A 19,531-nucleotide genomic window follows, 5' to 3' on the forward strand; every position below is an offset into this window, starting at 1 on the left:
GTTCCCTCTTGTCTCAGCATTTCAACCAATTTTGGGCAAGGAGCATGACATGACATGTTCTTTTCTGTAACTACCTTGAGCTGACATTGGGGTGTTGTTATCAGGGCCCAAGTGTAGTTGGAGACTGCTCTTTCATTCACGGCTGCCCAGACTGAATAATCACACAAAAACTGTATTAATTATAACACTGCTTGGCTGATAACTACGGCATATTTCTTGATAGCTCTTCAATCTTAAATTAACCCATTTCTATTATTTTGTATTTTACCACAAGGCTTGTGGTTTGTTACTTCTTGCTTCTTGGGCAGCTACATGGAATCTACCTCCTTCTGCAGTTACGTGGCATCTCTTGACTCTACCTATGCTCTCTCTATATATCTCTGTTTGAATTTCCCACCTGACTTTATTCTTCCCTGCCATAGGCCAAAGCAACTTCTTTATTAACTAATGGTAATAAACACATTCACAGCATACAGAGAGTAATCCCACATCACCCAAGAATGCTGAAAGGTTAGTCAAAGGTAAGAAGAGAATTCAGACAACTTGGGGCATTTATCAGAAGCATCTGAGTCGCTGACTATGCTGAAGAGACAGGAGCATTCACATAGGCTGGACTGGTCCACATTAGCTTTCAGCAAGTCCAGGGCTCACAGTCATCTGGAGCAGGTTGTAGTCAGCAGCTAATGCTTGGATGTGTCAATCAGCCAAATGGAAACCTGTTGGTAAATGTTTAAACTAGGAACAGAAATTAAAATTTATGAACTTACAGGAAAACATTATATTTGAAACTTTCAGGCTTATATTCTTAGTAAGTGGGAAGGGGAGGAGTCCCAGACCAGAGAAGATAAAAATATTATCCTCAGGAATAGACAGGTGAGGGAAACTTGGGCTGTACTTTTGAAGCCTACATGAATTTTTGTTTTACAAAAGACATAAAAGTTTTAGATATATTAGTATCATCAATCTATACTGAAATCCACACAGCAAAAATAAAGCAGGAAATGGGTGTCTGTAAAAGAGCAGGAGTGGATTCATTTGAGTCCTAGCAAAAACTACAGACATTTTCCTACGTACATTTTTGTGTGTGTGTCCTGAGAGCCAGGTAAAAATTAGACAGAGATATCTTTGGCGTGATAAAGAACACCTTTAAGTTTATATTCAGATGGCAACCAAAATAAATCCAAAATCTTGAGCTTGTGACTGAGCATCAAGTAGTCACTGTTCTACCAACTTATCAGAATTCTATTAAAGGCTAAACTCTGAAATTCTATACCATATAAGGAAAAATTAATCTGAAACAATATATATATATATATATATATATAGAGAGAGAGAGAGAGAGAGAGAGAGAGAGAGAGCATTTACATCTCAAATCATTTTCTGAGACCCTTAAAGCTTATAAGTTTTTATATCCTCAGACATTTTTAGACACATATCAAGGCTTGATTTTTATATATTAAAAGAGCTAACGAGCTGGCTACCACCTTGGGGAATAACCTGGTCCTGCTGCTAAGATGACAAAGTTATAGTTTACCAGCCATCAATACTATCAGAGATCCAAGAAGGATAAATTATACCTGAGTGTAGACCAAGAGGCCTAAAATAACAGGGACCAGTCCATACCCACTTAGCCATACCCAGGTCTCCATAGCATTTGAGGCAGAAGTATCAGAATAGCAGTCTTCACAAGGCCCATAAGGTGAAAATCTTTTCTTGTGGAGAAACATTGGTTAAGACCAACCTTATTTTCTCTTGGCAAAATGGGTACAATCTATTCTCCAGTATCCTACTGCCTGTTCACAGTCTAGGCTGGGTCCTGAAGGCAAGTGTTACATTGAAGTATCTTGCCCAGTGGTAAGCATTGTCAAATCCAGGTGGAGGCATCATGGTACCCCATAATCTTCTTTGAAGACCTTAGGTCACTACCAGGATCTGGGAGTCTCTGTCTTATATAATAAGCTCACTGATCAACATTTTAAATGTCATATTCTTCATATCTCTGAAGTATTTGAGGGCTGCCCCAGGTATACCTAAATAGACAACTTTATTTCTGGTTACTTGTTTTAAGGTTAACTTTTGAAAACATATACAGGGAACTAAGTAAAGTTTATCCCTGTAATTAATTATATCAGTAGTACTTAGCATAACTATAATTAATGGACATGATCATTTATAAGGACAGCTAGTAACTTGTAGTTCTTAACATTTTACAGTCGGTTAACAGATTTTTTATAAGACTAGGACTGCTGTGGGAACTCCTTTAGCCAATAGTCTCTAAGATACCAGTCCACAAAGACGTGGCCTCTTATACTATAAATGTCAATGTAAAGCATGTGTGCTTGCTCTTCTCTCTTTCTCTCTCTCTCTCTCTCTCTCTCTCTCTCTCTCTCTCTCTCTCTCTCTCTTCACTGCTGGATTCAGTTCCTGTTCCCCATTTGTGCAGAGGAATGTGATCTGTGGCTCTACCGCTAAAAATAACCCTTTATTTTACTCAATTCTGAGCTAGTGTGAGATTATTTTGTAACTTCTATTTTCATCTGGTGCCCAACATGAATCCCAACTTCATGCCTACTGGGCGGACCAGCCTAAAAGGCCCAGAAGGTCCATAGCCCAGTCTCCCATCCCTACCTACCTGACATGATTTCACCTCCTAAGCAGGTTTTTACACAAACCCTGCCACAAAGAAGCTGAGTGCAGCTACTTGGAAATTCCCCAGGCTTGTGCATGCTTCCCCCAACCCACCACTTTCCCTACCACACTGTGACTTGTGCAGTATTTGCACAGCTTCTGGTTTGTGTTCCCTGCTCATGAGCTCTGGAATCCTTGATCCAAAAAAAAAAAAGAAAGAAAAAAAGAAAGAAAGAAGCAGTTCTCTTCATGTATGGAATTGATTTAATTGTTCTTAAGCAAAGAGCAAAGCATATTTGTTAGTATTTAAGCAGGCACCAAAGTGTGAGACTGTTTAGGCTGCCGCCCATTGAATCTCATCACCATGCAGTTGCAACTATAAAATCTGCTGACTATTAAAGATTATTACACCTACAACAATTTACTGAAATCCCATAACAAAGGTAACTATTTGATTAATAATTTAATCAGCAAACTTAAAAATTATGTGATTGCAGACAATATTACCAACAAGGAATTTAATAACCTTTTTGCTTATACTATGGATGGTATTCTACAAGGTTAAAATGGTTTTTCTGATACATCCATTTATTGGCTATTGGGACTTACTTTTCTTTTTCATATTATATACGTAAGAAAATGGTTTGATAACAGAGACAAGAAGCAGGCACTTTTAAAAATGATACAGTCTTTACAGACTAGTAATAAACAGCTAGCTGACAAAATTAATACCATCAAAAATCAAAACTTAGCAGAAAAAATAATTCTATTAAAAATAATATTAATTTGACATATAAAATTCAATCCATATCAAAGGGTATAGAGAAATTATCTGAAAGAATCCATACTGTTGAATTGGACAATAAGAATCTGTTAAAAAGTTATAATAGGTTAGCAGATAAAGTATTTCTCCAGGCAGGCAATCTGCACGCTCTCCAAATAATGTCCAAGGATGAGATGTTATCTTTAAAGGAAAAACTTCAGACCTTGGAATTGCATGTACAGAATGAGGACCAGAGGCTAGGTGCCTCAACGAAGTCACTAGAAATGCATACAGACCAAGAGATTTAGGCTTTATAAAAGACAGTAGTAAAAAGATTTAAAATGATTGAGGAAATTATCAGAGCTGATGAGCAGGAAGGGAAGGTACAAGGACAGGATATAACATCACCAATACCTGTTAGAGTCAGAGATGCCTTACTCAGGGTTTTAGCTTCCTACCCTGTAACCACCTCTGAAAAAGCATCAAGTTCTAAATGCCCAAAAGGACCCAAAGAATGTAGATGAATACCTATAGTATGAATGAACTAGAAATCAAGCAAACAGTGCCATCTTATGGCTTGCATTCACCATTTGTTAGGGAGATGATAAAGGCGCGGGCTTCTAACAATAAGGTTACCCCACACATTTGGCTTCAATTAATTTCAGTGGTCATGTAAAATGGGACACAACTACTGTAGAAATGCTATTGGCAAGAAGAGGCAAAAATTTTAGAATAACTGGGAAAAGCAAAAGGACTTGACACTTGCCAAGATCAAATTTTAGGTGAGGGCACTTATGCTGACTCACCAGATCAGGCTATTTACAATGAACAAATCTTGTCCTTATGCCATATAGCAGCCTTAAATGCTTGGGACAGGATTCAAGAACCAGGAAAACAAGTTGAATCATACACTAGGGTTAAACAGGGCCAGACAAAACCCTTTAGTTACTTTTTGCGAAGATTAACTAAGGCTGTACAAATAGGAGTAACAGACCCAGAAGCTAGGTGAGTAGTTATTGAATCTCTGGCTTTTGAAAATGCTAACTTGAAATTCAAAAATATCCTTGGACCTTTAAAGGACAGATCAGCACCAATAGATGAATGTATCTTGCATACAATGAATGTTGAGACATTTGACTATAGTACTGAGACGTGGGTAGGAGAAGGGATTTCCAATGGTATGAGGAGACACCAAAATGCCAAATGCTTCAATTGTGTTAGAATAGGACATAAGAAAAGGGACTGTAGAGAAGGAATTCCTAGGAATAATGTCTCTTCTGAGAATGGCAAGAATAGGTGGTCTCAGCCTTCTGGTATTTGTAGGAGGAGTGGGCAAAGGCTGATATTGGACCAATTAATACAGATCAACAGAAGACAGACAAGGCAACCACATACCATGGGGAAACTCCTTGGGGAGTTTCTTACAGGCCCCCAAGTCAGACATGGTCCAGTCATTCCCAGTCACTGTGGAGGAAATGTCTCACGATGAAAATTTAAAAATCTATTGCCTGCTGTAAAAAAAAAAAAATACTGTTCTGGATGATGGAATAAATATGGAGGTTGCATCAAAAATTCTAAAATGAAATAGGAATTGTATATTTTAGAAGACTTCTATAAATGAACAAAGACCAAAGCTAAGAGTGCATGTAAATAACATTGTAATTGAGGGACTAGTAGACACGGTTATGGATGTATCATTAATCCAGAATCTTGATGTCCAAATTGGCTTCTTCAAGAGGCAGATGTTCAATTTCTAGAAATTGAAACCCTATCTCAATTGAAACAATGCACAAGATGGGTTGATTACATAGGTCCAGAAGGACAGAGAGGAAGGCTGAGGCCATATGTGACAACTATTGCAGTAAATTTATATGGTCATGATCTGTTGCAGCAATGGAATACCAAGCTTAACATTCCTACAGTCATGAGTTTCTTGGAAGGATATTATAAGGAAATATACTCAAAAATCACCAGCCATTCAGGCAGTACAAGAACACAAAGCAACTAGCAAACATTTAGAGGTAACAACAGCCCTACCTTTAAAATGGTTAACTGGGAAACCAATATGGGTTAAACAATGGCCTTTAACAGAAGAGAAATTGCAGGCTTTAGAACAGCAAGTACAGGAGCAACTAGATACTCACCATATTGAAGAATCTATCAGCCCTTGTAGTTCTCCAGTATTGGTTGTTAAAAAGAAATCTGGAAAATGGAGAATGATGACAGATCTAAGAGCTGTCAACAAGATAATTCAACTTATGGGCCCTCTACAATCTGGAATTCCTCTACCTTCTCTATTACCAAAAGAATGTCCTCTCATAGTAATTGATTTAAAAGATTGTTTCTTCATATTACCTTTACAACAAAGGAACAGAGAAAAAATTTGCCTTTACAGTGCCTACTTTTAATAATTCTCAGCCTTCTATGAGATACCAGTGGACCATCCTCCCACAGGGAATGCTCTATTGCCCCAACCTGTGTCAATACTTTGTAAGTCAGCTATTGAAAATAATATGTGAAGAAATTTTCTAAGTCTGTAATTTACCATTACCTGAATGACATTTTGCAATCTGATTCAACCATAGATACTTTAGAAAGAATGTTTAAAGAAATTAAAAAAAAAGTTTTGCCTAAATGGGGATTATAAATTGCTCCTGAAAACATATAAAGAGGAGATTCTGTTAATTGCCTAGGTTATAAAATAGGCTTACAGAAAATTAGAACACAAAAGGCACCAAAAGAGACCAATTGTGGACTCTTAATGACTTTCAAAGATTGTTCGGAGACATTTCCAGACTATGACTGGCTGTTGGGATAACACCTGATCTAATAATTTATTGAAACAAAAAGTTAGAAGGTGACAAAGACTTAAATAGTTCCAGGTAATTAACAACTGAGGCTGAGAAATAATTGACTGTTATTGAAGAAAAATTACAGTAAGCACATGTGAATAGGTTGAATCCAAATCTTAATTGCATTCTTGTCATATTGCCTTCCAGAATTTCCCCTACAGGAATTTAAATGCAAGAGAAGATATTACCTTAGAATTGATCTTTTTGCCACATAAACCAAGTAAAAAATTAAAAACGTATGTGAAAAAGGTCTCTGAATTAATTATAAAAGGAAAATTGAAACTTTGTCAACTAGCAGGAAAAGACCCAGCAGAGATTATAGTGCCTTTTACTACTGATAAAATTTAAAAAATTATGGGAAGAGAATGAACCTTGGCAAAGAGCTATTTTTTAGGAGAGATTAATATCAATTATCCCAAAAGTGATAGAATTAACCTTATCAAGAAAACTACTTGAATCATTCCCAACATTGTATGTGACATACCAATAACTAGAACTCGTACATTCTATACTTATACAAATAAATCATGAAAGTCAGGTTACAATCAGAAGATTTAAGTAAGGTGGAACAAAACCCTTATAATTCTGTGCAAAAGGCAGACTTAAATGTTATTCTCATGGTTACTAAGGGATTATAAAGAATTTCTCATTATAGTTACTGATTCAATATGCAGAAAGAGTTCTCTTGCATATTGAAACTTCTGGATTTATACCAGATCATACAGAATTGACTTCATTATTCATTTGGGTTCAAGATATAATCAGGAATAGGCTTAATCCCATATACATAACACACATCTGATCCCATATGGCTCTGCCAGGTCTTCTAGTTCAAGGTAATGTAGAAATTGACCAATTATTGGTTGAAGGCCTCAAGATTTCATAAGAAACATCATGTTAATAGCAAAGGTTTAAAGAAAGAGTTTTCTATTACATGACAACAAGATAAGGAGATTATAAAGAGATGCCCTACTTTATCTTTCTATAACCAAACACTGCTTCCTGCAGGGAGTAACCCAAAGGGTACTCAAAGGAATGAAATCTGGCAGATGAATGTTGTATGAGAGGCCATCTGTTTGTTTCTCAGCTGCCTAGACTCCCAAAATGACCACACAGAAACTATACTAATTAAATCACTTCTTGGGCCATTAGCTTTAGATTCTTATTGCCTAACTCTTACATCTTAATTTAACTCATTTCTATTAATCTGTGTATTTCCACGAGGCAGTGACTTACTGGGCAAAGTTCCAGTGTCTGTCTCCAGTGGGGCTACATGACTTCTCTCTTACTCCACCTTCTTCCTCCTAGCATTCAGTTTAGTTTTTTCCCACCTAACTCTGTTATACCCTGCTCTCCTATTGACTGAAAGCAGTTTCTTTTTTATTACTTAAAAAATACCAATCCAAATTCCCACTCCCTCTCTTCCTCCCAGTCCATTCCCTCTCCCTCCACAGGCCCTCTCCCCACCCCTGTAACCCTAAGGGAGTTGAAAGCAGTTTCTTTATTCATTAAAGGACCTCCCACACCATTTACTCTCTTCTGTTTAAATAAAAAGGAAGATTTTAACTTTAACATAGTAAAATTACACATAAGAAGACAAGTATCAAGCAAGAATTATAGTTACAATATTGATATAATAACTAAGGAAAACTATAACTATTTATTTTTTTATTCTTTTTTATTTATTAAAAATTTTTACCTCCTCCCATCCCCCATTTCCTTCCCACTCCCCCACTGCCCCTCCCTCTCCCTCTCCAGTCCTAAGAGAAGTCAGGGTGCCCTGCCCTGTGGGAAGACCAAGGCCCTCCCCCTCCATCTAGGTCTAGGAAGGTGTGCATCCAAACAGACTAGGCTCCCAAAAAGTCAGTAAATGCAGTAGAATCAAAACCCAGTGTCATTATCATTGGCTCCTCAGTCCACCCTCATTGTCAGCCACATTCAGAGAGTCCGGTTTGATCACATGCTCATTTAGACCCAGTCCAGCTGGCCTTGGTGAGCTCCCATTAGATCAGTCCCACCATCTCCATGGGTGGACACACCCCTTGCGGTCCTGACTTCCTTGCTCATGTTCTCCCTTCTTCTGCTCTTCATCTGGGCCTTGGGAGCTCAGTCCAGTGCTCCAATGTGGGTCTCTGTCTCTATCTCCATCCATCGCCAGATGAAGGTTCTATGGTGATATGCAAGATATTCATCAGTGTGGCTATGGGATAAGGCCAATTCAGGCACTATCTTCAAAGACTCCAGAAGGATATGATATTACTTAAGTAAACAGGAAGTGCATTGTAAGCAACTTCCAAAACTCTAGAACTCACAGATATCTCACTGCATGGACAGTCACCCAAAGTTCTTCTGTATCTTTGCAGCATCCACAAAGCAGAAAATTTCAAAGACAGTTCTGCCTATATTAGCAGTTTTTCAGTCACTTTCTTCTGTGTCCTGCATAATGTATGGCAGACTCTTTCATGAAGCAGAAACCCTGAAGGACCATCTCACCATTAGACAAGTTCAGCAATCATTTCTCTCTGGGTCCTGCTTTTCCAGTTCATACAGTATAGCATCAAGCAGTCCAGGAAAGAGCAGTTTCTTACCCAAATGGGTAACCAATGCCATAAGAAGTCTCTTCGGTGCCCACTTTCCTCTTGAAGTAGCTTGGTGCTTCCAGGAGCAGATGTGTCTCACTATTGTGAAAAGTACTGAGTTCTTAAAACATTATAACTGCCATATTCTGTAGTCTTTGAAAGGTTTGGAGAATGCCTATTCATCTGAAATACATATCTGTCCATCTAGAAAATCTAACTAACATGACTACAAGCTTGACTATTATAGATGGGATGTTGAATTTTGTCAAATGCTTTTTCAGCATCTAATGAAATGATCATATGTTTTTTCTTTCAGTTTATCTATATGGTAGATAACATTAATTGATTTCCGTATGTTGATCTAGCCCAGCATCTCTGGGATGAAGCTTACTTGGTCATGATGGATGATTTTTTGATGTATTCTTAGATTCAGTTTGCCAGAACTTTATTGAGAATTTTTGCATCAATGTTCATGAGTGAAACTGCTCTGTAATTCTCTTTCTTGGTTGAATCTTTGTGTGGTTTTGGTATCAGGGTAATAACTGGCTTCATAAAAAGAGTTTGGCAGTGAGCCTTCTGTTTCTATTATGTGGAAGACTTTGAGCAGTATAGGTATTATCTCTTCTTGAAAGTTCTGGTAAAATTCAGAACTAAAACCATTTGTCCCTGGGCTTTTATTGGTTGGGAGTATTTTGAGGGCTGCTTCTATATCCTTGTGGCTTATAGACCTATTTAAATTGCTCTCCTGGTCTTGATTTAATTTTGGTAGGTACAGATTTTTGTAGTAGAACCTAATGATTCTCGGAATTTCCTCAGTGTCCATTGTTATGTCCTCCTTTTCACTTATAATTTTGTTAATTTGGATGTTCTTTCTCTGCCTTTTGGTTAGTTTGGATAACGGCTTGTCAATCTTGTTGATTTTTTTCAAAGAACCAGCACATTGTTTCATTGATTCTTTGTATGGTTTTCTGGGTTTCTATTTTGTTGATTTCAGCCCTCAACTCTTCTCCATTTGGGTGAGTCTGCTTCTTCTTTTTCTAGAGCTTTCAGGCATGCTGTTAGGCCATTGATGTGAGCTTTCTCCAATTTCTTTATGTGGGCACTTAGTGCTATGAACTTTCCTCTTAGCACTGCTTTCATAGTGTCCCATAGATTTGGATATGTTGTGCCTTCGTTTTCATTGAATTCAGGGAAGATTTTAATTTCTTTCTTTATTTCTTCCTTTACAGGAGTGGTTCAGTAGTTGACTGTTCAGTTTCCATGAGTTCGTAGGCTCTCTTGGAGTAGTATTGTTGTTGAATTCTAACTTTAATCCATGCTGATCTGATAAGACACAATGGATTACCTCATTTTTTTTTAATCTGTGAATGTTTGCTTCGTTACTGAGAATGTGATCAATTTTAGAGAAGGTTCAATGAGATGCTGAGAAGAAGGTATATTCTTTTTTGTTTGGGTGGAATGTTCTATATATGTCTGTTAAGTCCATTTGATTCATTACATCTGTTAGTTCTCTTATTTCTCTGTTAAGATTTTGTCTGTTTGACCTGTCCATTGTCAAGAGAGGAGTGTTGAAATCTCCTACTATTAGTGTGTGGGGTTTGATGTGTAATTCAAGTTTCAGTAATGTTTCTTTTACATATGTGGGTGCTCTTGAATTAGGGACGTAGATATTCAGGATTTAGACTTCATCTTGATAAATTGTTCCTGTTATGAGTATAAAATGTCCGTCTCCATCTCTTCTGATTGATTTTAGTTTGAAATCAATTTTGTTAACTATTAGGATAGCCACATCTACTTGTTTTTTAGGTCCATTTGATTGGAAAACCTTTTCCCAACCCTTTACTCTGAGGTAGTGTCTGTCTTTGAGGTTGAGGTGTGTTGCTTGTAATGAGCAGAATGCTGTATGCTGTTTACATATCCATGCTCTTAGCCTGTGTCTTTTTATAGGTGAATTAAGTCCATTTATATTAAGCGATAATAATGACCAGTGGTTGCTAACTCCAGTTATCTTTCAGTAGTAGTGTTTGTGTGTTTCCCTTCTTTGGGTTATGCTGGTGGGGGGTTATCAGATGTCTATTTTATTGTGGGTGTAGTTAGCTTCTTTGGGTTGTGGCTTTCCTTCTAGTACTTTCTGTAAGGCTGGGTTTGTGAATACATATTGTTTAAATCTGTTTTTGTCATTGAATATCTTGTTTTCTACATCAATGGCTAATGAAAGCTTTCCTGGGTACAGTAGTCTGAGCTTGCATTTATGGTCTCTTAGTGTCTACAGCACATCTATCCAGGACCTTCTGGCTTTCATGGTTTCCATTGAGAAGTCATGTATAATTCTGAGGTTTTCCTTTATATGTTACTTGACCTTTTTATATTGCAGCTCTTAATATTCTTTCTTTGTTCTGTATATTTTGTATTTTGATTATTATATAGTGAGTGGAATTTCTTTTTTTTTTCCAGTCTATTTGGTGTTCTGTAAACTTCTTGTACCTTCATAGGAATATCCTTCTTTAGGTTGTGAAAGTTTTCTTCTATAATTTTGTTGAATATATTTTCTGTGCCTTTGAGCTGAAATTCTTCTCCTTCTTCTACCCCTTTTATTCTCTGGTTTGGTCTTTTCATGGTATCCCAGATTTCCTGAATGTTTTGTGTTAAGAATTTGTTGGATTTAGTGTTTTATTTGACCAATGAGTCTATTTCCTCAATAGAATCTTCAGCGCCTGAGATTCTTTCTTCTATCTCTTTTATTCTGTTGGTTATACTTGTCTCTGTAGTTCATGCTTATTTACCCAGATTTTCCATATCCAGTCATCCCTTGGTTTGTGTTTTATTACCTCTATTTCAGTCTTCACATCTTGAACTGTTTCCTTCACCTGTTTGATTACTTTTTCTTGGGTTTCTTGGGTTTATTTGAGGGATTTATTAATTTCTACCAGCTTTTTGTTTGTCTTCTCCTCCATTTCTTTAAGGGAGTTTTTCACTTCCTCTTTAAAGGTCTCCATCATTTTCATTAAACAATGTTTAAAGTCATTTTCTTCTATATCTTCTGGGTTAAGATGATCAAGTCTTCCTGTTGTGTGTCTACTGGGTCTGGTGGTACCATGTTGCTTTCTAGGATGTTGGAGGAGTTCTTGCATTGTCACCTTCCCATCTCTTCCTTCAAATCTTATGTTTCTTATGTCCACCAAGAATTGGTCTCCACGGAGCTCACAGGGAACGATGCATTGGGGTGGGGTAGATGGCTGTCTAGCAGACAAGCTCCCTGCTGGCTGCTCGTATGTCCATCAAATGTTGGTCTAGATGAAGCTTGCAGGGAACAACATGTTGAGGGCAGGGTAGATGGCTGTCTAGCAGACCAGCTCCCTGCTGTTACTAGAAATGCCAAGGTACCTGGGGAGGAGGGCCCCTGGCCTTTCTCCCATGTGGAACTTTTAGGGAGTGGGGGTTCCAGGGTCCCCATGCCACTGTTGTCTCACCTCTTATGTCCATCAAGCATTGGTCTCCACGGAACTCATAGGGAACGATGTGTTGTGGGCAGATGATCCTTATTGGGTAATTATTTTTTCCAACTGTCAGTATTCAAACATCCAGGATCCCTTAAATTTTTTGAAGATGAGTGTTTTCCTGAAAAGACAAGAACAGAACCCTAATCCCATCCTATATGTTTTCAAGAGGTTTCTCCTCTTTAAACCAAATCTTCATTAACTTTGATGATATTCATAATTTTTCTTCTCCTTCCCCAACACAAACCCCCTTCCCCAATGCAGCACCTCTCCTGGCTTATATTGTGAGGTCAGCACATCCTTGAAATAAACCAGTTGATTCAATTCAGAAGACTTTTCTATTATCCAATGTCGTTCTGCTGCTGTTGTCCCTTTCTCATTAGCATTAAGAAAATTCAAGGTTAATAAAGCATTGTGTAATCTATTTCTGAGGGCATTTTCCACCCCTTTTTGTTTAACGTATTCTTTATAGTTTGATTTGATCTTTCTATGACTGCTTGACCTGTAGGATTATGTGGTATGCCTGTAACATGCTTAATATTATAATAAGCAAAAAAAAAAACATTTCATTTTCCTACAGACATATGCTGGACCATTATCTGTCTTTATTTGTGCAGGTATACCCATGATGGCCATAACTTCTAATCAATGTGTGATTACTGAATCAGCCTTTTCTGAGCTTAAACCAGTTTCCCACTGAAAACCTGAATGAGTGTCAATGGTGTGGTGTACATATTTTAATTTGCCAAATTCTACAAAACGGAACACATCCATCTGCCAGATTTCATTCCTTTGAGTACCCTTTGGGTTAGTCCCTGCAGGTAGTGGTGTTTGGTTATAGAAAGAGCAAGTAGGGCATCTCTATATAATTTCCTTACCTTGTTGCCATGTAATAGAAAACTCCTTTTTAAACCTTTGCTATTGACATGATTTTTTATTAAATTCAGAGGCCTGCAACACACTTTCAATCAATAATTGATCAATTTCTTCATTACCTTGTGCTAGAGGACCTGGCAGACCCATATGGGATCAAATGTGTGTTATGTACATTGGACAAAACATATTCCTGATTATGTCTTACACTTGGATAAACAATGAAGTCAATTCTGTATCATCTGGTATAAATTCAGCAGTTTCAATATGCAAGATAACTCTTTCTGCATATTGTGAATCAGTAACCATATTAAGAGGTTCTTTAAAATCCCTTAGCACCATAAAAATGGCAAATAATTCTGCCTTCTGGACAGAATTATAAGGGCTTTGTCCTACCTTACTCAATTTGTCTGATTTGTAACCTTCCTTCCCTGATTTATTAGCATCAGTATTAAATGTACAGGCTCCAGTTATTGGAGCATCACATACTATTAGAGGAAGAATTCAAGAAGTTCTCTTTATAAAAGGTTAAGTCTATCACTTTTGGGATAGTTGCTATTAATTTTTCTCAAAAACTTAGCACAAGCTCTTTGCCATGGTTTATTATCTTCCCATAACTCTTTTATTTCATCAGTAGTGAAAGGCACTATAATTTCTGCTGGGTCTATACCTGCTAGTTGACAAAGTCTCAATTTATCTTTTATAATTAGTTCAGAGATTTTTCCACATAAGTTTTTAATTTTTTACTTGATTTATGTGATTAAAAGATCCATTCTAAAATAATATCATCACTCTGCATTAAAATTCCTGTAGGAGAAATTCTGGAAGGCAATATGACTAGAATACAACTAAGATTTGGATTCACCCTATCCACATGTGCCTCCTGTAATTTTTCTTCAACCACTGCCAGTTCCTTTTCTGCTTCAGCTGTTAATTCTCTGGGGGCTATTCAAATCTTTATCACCATTTAAGATTTTTTAAATGAATTATTAGATCAGGTGTTATCCCAACAGCCAGTCGTAGACTGGAAATATCTCCTAACAGTCTTTGAAAGTCATTAAGAGTCCATAACCGGTCTCTCCTAATGTGTGCCTTCTGTGTTCTGATTTTCTGTAAATCTATTCTGTAACCCAGGTAATTAACAGAATCATTTTTTGGATCTTTTCAGGAGCAATCTGTAATCTTCATTTAGCCAAGACTTCCTTTACTTTATCAACCATTCTTTCTAAAATATCTGTATTTGAATCAGATAAAAAATGTCATCCATGTAATGGTAAATTATAGACTTAGGAAATTACTTATGTATTATTTCCCATGGCTGGCTGACAAAGTATTGGCACATGGTGGGGTTATTGAGCATTCCATGTGGGAGGACAGTTCATTGGTATTTCCTAGTAGGCTGAGAATTATTTTAAGTATGCACTGTGAAGGCAAACTTTTCTCTATTCTTTTCTTGTAAAGGTATAGTGAAGAAACAACTTTAAATCAATAAGTATGAGAGGCCATCTCTTTGGCAACAGAGAGGGCAGAGAAATTCCAAATTGCAGAGGGCCCATAGGTTGGTTAAACTTGTTGATAGCTCTAAGATATGTCATCATTCTCCATTTTCCAGATTTCTTTTTAACAACAAATACAGGAGAATTCCAAGGGCTAGTAGATTCTTCTATATGTTGAGCATTTAGTTGCTCTTGTACCAGCTGTTCTAAAGCCTGCAGTTTTTCCTCAGCTAGGGGCCATTGCTTAATCCATATTGGTTTCTCAGTCAATCATTTTAAAGGCAGGGCTGTTGGTACATCTGAAGGGTTATCAGTTTCTTTGTGTTCTAGTACAGCCTGAATGGCCAGTGTCAGTCATCTGTTATATCTTCTAATATTTTCCTCAGAACATAAATTTTGGGGGCTACAGGAATATTAATCTGGGTATTCCATTGTTGCAATAGGTCATGACCCCATAAATTCACTGCAATATTAGTTATACATGGCCTTAGTTTTCCTATTTGCCCTTCTAGCCCTATGCATTCAACCCATCTCATGCTTTGTCTTACCTGAGATAGGGTTCCAATTCCCAGGAACTGAACATCTCCCTCCTGAAGAGGCCAATTCAGATGCCAAGATTTTGGAGTAATGATACTTACATCTGCACCCATGTCTAATATGCCTTCAATAAATATGCCATTTATACACACTCTTAACTTTGGTCTTTGTTCATTTATAGAAGTCTGCCAGAATATATGTTTCCTCTGTCCTACCAGAGTTCTTGACTTATCCTCCATATTTATTCCATAATTCAGATCATTATTGCTTTTGACAGCAAGCACTGGATTTTTTAATTTTCCTGGTGAAACATGTTCTCCACAGTAACTGGGAATGACTGGACCACATTCATCATGGGGGCCTGTGAGAGCCCCCCCCCATGGTGTTTCTTGATGGTATTGGGCTGCCTTGTCTATCTTTTGTTGACCTACATTCATTGGTCCAATGTTGGCCTTTGCCACATCTCCTACATATCTAAAGGCTGAGTCCTCCTATTTCTGTCATTCCCAGAGGAGGCATTATTCCTAGAAATCCATTGTCTACAATCCCTTCTCAGATGTCCCATTCTATCACAATTAAAACATTTGGTATTTTGATGTCTTCTCTTACCATTGGAAATTTCTTTTCCTATCCAAGCTTCAGTACCATAGTAAAGTGTCTCAACATTCATTGTATGCAAGACACATTCATCCATGGGTGCTGATTTGATCTTTAAAGACCCCAGGATCCTTTTGCGCTCTATGTTGGCATTTTCATAGGCCAAAGATTCAATCATTATACATCTAGCTTCTGGGTCAGTTACCCCTATTTGTACAACCCTAGTTAGTCTTTGCAAAAAGACACTAAAAGCTTCTCTTTGACCCTGTTTAACCCTAAGATATGATTCAGCTCTCTTTCCTAGTTCCTGAATACTGTCCCAAGTCTTTAAAGCTGCTGTGGTACATAGAGACAAGGTGTGGTCATCATTAAGAGCTTGATCCTGAGGATCAGAGTAAAGTCCTTCACCTAGAATTTGATCTAGGAAAATCTCAAGTCCTTTTGCTTTTTCTTGTTGCTCTAAAATTCTAGCTTCCTCTTTAAGAAAACATCTCCAATGCAATTGTGGTCCAATTTCTAGGACTCCTGATATTAACTGAGCCCAATCGTGTGGTATGGCTTTGTTACTGAAAGCCCACGTTTTGACCATTTCTCTAACAAAGGATGAATGTATTCTGTAAGCCACAATTGCTTGCTTAATTTCTTTTAAATCAGTCATATGTATAGGCTCCCATGTATATTCTTTGACAACCTTAGGATATTTGGAGCCAGATACTTTTTCTGATGTTATTACTGGGAAGGCAGGTAGAACTCTGGGGAAGCTATCCCAGAGATTTTTAAGTACTGACGAAGTTAAATTTTACCTTTTTACCGTTTGTTCCTGGTCATCAAATTCGATAATTTTCTCAATTTTTCCAAATCTGTTTACCACTGCCTTTTGTAATATCTGGACCTCTTGTTCAGAATTCTGCTCTAAAGTCCTCATTGAGGATTCAAAAGTATGAAGTCTGTCCAGTAGAGATAATGTCTCATCCTTGGACATAATATTCATGGCATGCATATTACCTTCTTGGAGAGACATTCTATCAGTCAATCTGTCAGACCCCTTTGACAGAGTCTGATTAATACATTCAACAGTGCAAATTCTCTCAAATAATGCTTCAGCACCCACTGTCATGGATTGGGTTTTATGTGCCAAATCAGCTGTTTCTTTCTCCAGAGTGCTGAATCTCTCTTTAAATACATTACTATCAGTCTGTACCTTTTCCAAAAATATCTCAGTTGACCGAGCCTTATTAAGTGAAGTCTTAGTATCCTCCTTCAGATGCACAATCTTTTTTTTTGTAAAATTTGTTATCAGTCTGTACTAAAAGCACCTCATTCGACTGAGTTTTGTTATTCAAAGTGTTTGTATTCTTCTTCAGATGTACAGCTTCCTTTCCAAGAAGTTTCATACCAGTCTGTACCATGCTTAAAAGTACCTCAGCTGACTGAAAATTGTTAGTTAAAGTGATCGTGTCCTTCTTCAGATTCCCAACTTCTTCCCTAAGAAGCCTGGATTCAGTCTGTAAAGACTGCACCATTTCCCTATTGTTAAACCATATTTTTAAGAAAAAAAGTATTGAGGACAAGACTAAACCCTAGAAATAAAAATAGTGATGTGAAAAAGGCATCATAAGCCAACTGTAAATGTTAACTCAATTCATAAAATAACCAGGCCAGCTTCAAGATAAATAATTATAGTTTTACTTATTTTAAGGGGGAACTCATGCCACAAGAATGGGAAGTTCAAGCTCTACTGTGTCCCGTGGGAATCACCCAGAGAGAGCAAGCACCTGGTCCATTACAGTTTTTCTTTCATGGCCTCCAGGTAGCCACACCTAATTAGATTCCACTTCTTAGAGGTGATTGGTTAACAAAGCTTCCCCCATCACTTTAAGATACCAGTCCACTATAAATGCCAATGTAAAGCACGTGCATTTGGTCTCTCTCTTTCAGTTGCTGGATTCAGTTCCTGTTCTCCACTTGTGTAGAGAACTGTCATCTGTGAGTCTACCCCTAAATAAATAACTCTTTATTATACTCAATTCTGAGCTAGTGTGAGATTATTTTGTAACTTCCATCATCATAGGACTTTACATTACATTTCTGTCAGATTTGGCATTAAAAATGATGATATTGAATTGAAGCTTTTCTTAGTGAAACATAAAAGATTCATATGACTCAGTTTATCCAAATAACTTGAGCTTAATAAAGTTAGCAAAGACAAGGAAGGAGACATTTTTAAACCTGAATAGACCTTGAGTAAAGCCAGACATTTTCTAAGCCATTGGTTCTCAAACTTCTAATGCTTCGAACTTTTAAGTTCCCTGTGTTGTGATTATCTCCCCATTACAAAATTGTACCTGTTGTTATTTCACAAGTACAGTTTTCCATTGTCATGAATCTTAACACAAACATCTAACATGCAGATGGTTCAAAATGTTTTGTTTTGTTTTTTAACCACCAAAAGGTCAATACTCAATGGGCTGAGAAATTGTTCCAAGCCCTTTGCCAGACTGCTTTGGCCATTGTTTTGCTACATTACAAGAAATGAACATTCCAATTTCTGGTTAATATTTGGTGCTTATTGCTGTGACCCTAATTTTTACCCTTATGTTTTAAATCCAAACATTAACAATAAAAAACATTTTATAAGCACAAATGTCCCATAGACTTATTAATTAAAATATTTTAAAAATTATTCTTAACAAAATTGCAAAATTAAAATCTCTTAAATGTCTTCCTGCAGTATTAAAAATAATCCAAATGTTTTAAAACCTTTTTATGCATACACATCCCTTGCAAGTTGTGGCTAGCCACCTTGCTACATTTTTACAAGGCTGCATAGCCCAGCTACCCCGCCCACACAATCATGCTGCCCTGCAGCCTCCTGCTTGTATGGCTGCCCACATTGACCCTGGGCTATGGGACAAGACTGCCTCATTCCAATGAAATGATCAAGGTGATAGAGGTTGTTCATCCTATACCTTTTAGGAAAATAAACCCACCTTTTAAAAGCTCAAACCCTGTGCTTATGGCCCTATCTCTAAAGTCATGTAAGTGACCTAGTATCAAAACCAAAAAAGTCGTGATTTGAGTCTGTCCCATTATATCACTCTTGTAAGTCAGAAGGAGGTTGGACAAAAGACCAAAATAACAACGCAAAAAAAAAACCCAGCTCACAAAGCAACACAAAGGCCTCCTGGTGCCTGGAGGCAAAAGGAACTGAAGATGTCAACTCCATGCCAGAATGCAGGTACAACCTGCTCGTTCCTTTTACAGAAACCAAAGAGATTTGATCTCATACAGAAAAGTCCTGGGACCCAAAATTAACCAGAGGGATCAATCCCATACAGATGGGCTCTTGAAAATCTTCTCAGTACCCACACCTCAAGTGTGTCTACTCAGACTATCTACACGCTCATACAGATTCTGGGCCTACTTACAGAAGAATATCCAAAACAGAAAAACAAAACATAAATACAGAAAACTTACCGGCTGGCTGAAGGTTCTACAAAGCAGTGGTCCCAGTGGGCTTTGGGGATCCTAGAGAGCCCCCAAATGTTATGACCAGATTCACAGAGTCCCCCCAAATAAACAATGAGATTGAGTCCCATGTGTAAAAGCAAAGAGCCTTTATTCTTATTCAAGTTCTTACAGGGACTCTCGGACTCCCCATGTACCCAATGCATTGGCACGATCAGAGAGCCCCAAGCTCAGTTGGGGT

At 37.5% G+C, this 19,531-nt stretch overlaps 1 protein-coding gene across 3 annotated transcripts in view; it reads left to right on the top strand.

Annotated features, from left to right (window-relative positions):
- Positions 1 to 19,531, top strand: part of LOC125409583 (NACHT, LRR and PYD domains-containing protein 1a-like) — a 73,650-nt gene that overhangs the window by 18,754 nt on the left and 35,365 nt on the right. The gene's annotated exons all lie outside the window — the stretch shown is intronic.

Source organism: Myodes glareolus, chromosome 9 (genome assembly GCF_982192425.1).
Source record: "Myodes glareolus chromosome 9, mMyoGla1.1, whole genome shotgun sequence".
Lineage (NCBI taxonomy): Eukaryota > Metazoa > Chordata > Mammalia > Rodentia > Cricetidae > Myodes > Myodes glareolus.